General features: G+C 35.3%; 1 long non-coding RNA gene across 1 annotated transcript in view; it reads left to right on the top strand.

The window, feature by feature from the left end:
• The first annotated feature begins 151 nt into the window (after positions 1 to 151).
• Positions 152 to 2,500, top strand: part of LOC128251001 (uncharacterized) — a 4,393-nt gene continuing 2,044 nt past the window's right edge. Inside the window, exon 1 of the long non-coding RNA XR_016238605.1 lies at positions 152 to 367. This is a non-coding gene — a long non-coding RNA (uncharacterized LOC128251001). The remainder of the gene's footprint in view (positions 368 to 2,500) is intronic.

Genomic DNA, 2,500 nt, shown 5'->3' with positions numbered 1-2,500 from the left:
CTTGTAAAATAACAAACATTGATGAGATAGATGGCGCTTACCATCAACAGCAGAGACAATAAAAGTCCCAACAAATAAAACACAAATCTAACAGATCATAAAAAAGCTATTTAAAATGTCCGTAGAAAGAGTAATATACCTATATCTTACGGTGTCCCATTTTCAATATGACTTTGAACACAATTTTTGTTCTTGTTTTGGCTGCAGCTGATACCAAGTTTACAAACTACATGTGTTACATATGTATACGCTATGTATCTTAAGGCATGGTATCGAGGTTTCTGTGAAGGTTGTTGAATGTCTGAAAATATGTTGTTGAAACCATTGGCATTTCTTTGGTTGGTGACCTTTTGCGAATCTGAACCAGGTAAGTGGTAATTACTGCTTTCGCAACTATGTTGTTGGCACTCCGTCGCTTACGACGTCGAGGGTTCCAGTTGATCTTTTTTTTTTCGACCAACGGAACAGTCTGCCTGTGAAATTAACGTGCAAGTGGCTGAGCACTCCACAGACACGTGTACCCTTAACGTAGTTCTCGGGGATATTCAGCGTGACACAGAGTGTGACAAGGCTGACCCTTTGAATTACAGGCACAACAGAAACAGGAAGTAAGAGTGAGAGAAAGTTGTGATGAAAGAGTACAGCAGGGTTCGCCACCATCCCCTGCCGGAGCCTCGTGGAGCTTTTAGGTGTTTTCGCTCAATAAACACTCACAACGCCCGGTCTGGGATTTGAAACCGCGATCCTATGACCACGAGTCCGCTGCCCTAACCACTGGATCATTGTGCCTCCACTTTCGCAACTATGAATAATATATAAAACGCAGAAATGTTTTGTTTGATATAATTATAAAGAATGGAATTCTTTTAACCTGCCGAGCAAGCTTAATATCACGGACATGTAAATGATTTATTATTTATAATAAAATATAATAAAATAAATTATTTATACATGTTTATTAAGCTGCGAAGCAATTGTTGCTAAATATGGATATCCATTTGTAAAATAAATTCCATTATTGTATATTTCTCTCTTTTATAATTCTATACACTCCTTATGTTTTTCGCTTGTATTGTACTATATATTCTATGTGTTTTGTAGAGTGATACATTAAGGAGCTTTCTTTTTATGAGTACAGCTACTAAACCTTTTCTATTTCCTCTCCCTGTTTATTTCTGTGTTCCTTTCTGTCGAAGATCCTAGGCTCAAAACGTAAGAGACTTTCTCACTTACCGAGCGTTAAACTAATACATCTGTTTGTTGTTTACACACCCGTCTTCGTCTTTTGATTTTTTTGTAAATTCTCACTATACATACATACATACATACATACATACATACATACATACATACATATATATATATATATATATATATATATATATATATATATATATATATATATATATATATATATATACACACATACATACACACACACACACACACACACACACACACACACACACACACACACACAAAAACACACACACACAGAGGAGAATATTTAGACCTCTAATAGAGATATTTTTATCCAAGATACACTGGTTTAATATACTGTATTTTGAAGAGATATTTCTTCAATGAATATATTATATAAAATATCGTAAAACATCAAATATTTGTATTAAGTTTGAAAACAGAGAGATCCAATGGGCACAAATTAATTTATTAATTAATTAACATATTCACCTACAATTGTTTCATTTCACAAATAAAGTTTTAAAATGCAAAATTATATATTTACATATTTATATATTAGAGATAAAAGTGGTAACTATACTGAGAAGTAATGTTTATCACCACTTCAACATGGCTGTTCCGTAGGAATCGATGTTACTACCAATTTTATCTCAGGAGGAGACCTCTTCAATAAAGAGCTTCCAATACATATCGGACGCAAACTGCATCGAATAACCAGCTGGAGGAGGTGTCCTCCTGGGGTTAAAATCATAGTAACGTCGGTTCCTATGGAACAGCCATGTTGAATTGACGATAAACATTACTCCTCAGTATATTTACTGCTTTCATCTCTTATAGAGATTTTCTAACTCGCTAATTTGTTTGTTGTAAGACCAGTGACTGGACATCACTTGATTTTTCTATATATTGCGAGCTGGTCTGAACCACCGCTATCTATTGCGTACGAGAATCCTCCGCCAAGGATGACCACAAAGAGCTCGAAAGTGTACAATCTGGTAGTCTCGTGGCTGGAAGTTGGTAGGGGTTCACTCCCTGCTTGCAATAAATATCAAATAACCAGCTAGAGGAGAACTCAGTCTGTTTCAGGGATCATAGTCTAATTCATATTGCTAAATGCACTGAACAATAAAGAGTTGTCCGTTGCACTGTTTACGTTTAAATTAACAAATCCACTCTTTTGAACTTTTTACTTATTTGTGTTTTGGTCTTCCCAAGTTTCATACCATGATTCCAATTCTGATTGACCATGCTTACGGTCAAATGTGCTTCAGCCGTTACCCTTTCATCATTTATTACA

Source organism: Octopus bimaculoides, chromosome 27 (assembly GCF_046866305.1).
Source record: "Octopus bimaculoides isolate indiv1 chromosome 27, ASM4686630v1, whole genome shotgun sequence".
Taxonomy (NCBI): domain Eukaryota; kingdom Metazoa; phylum Mollusca; class Cephalopoda; order Octopoda; family Octopodidae; genus Octopus; species Octopus bimaculoides.
The sequence above is the reverse complement of the archived record's forward strand: the minus strand, read 5'-3'. Positions and strand labels throughout refer to the sequence as shown.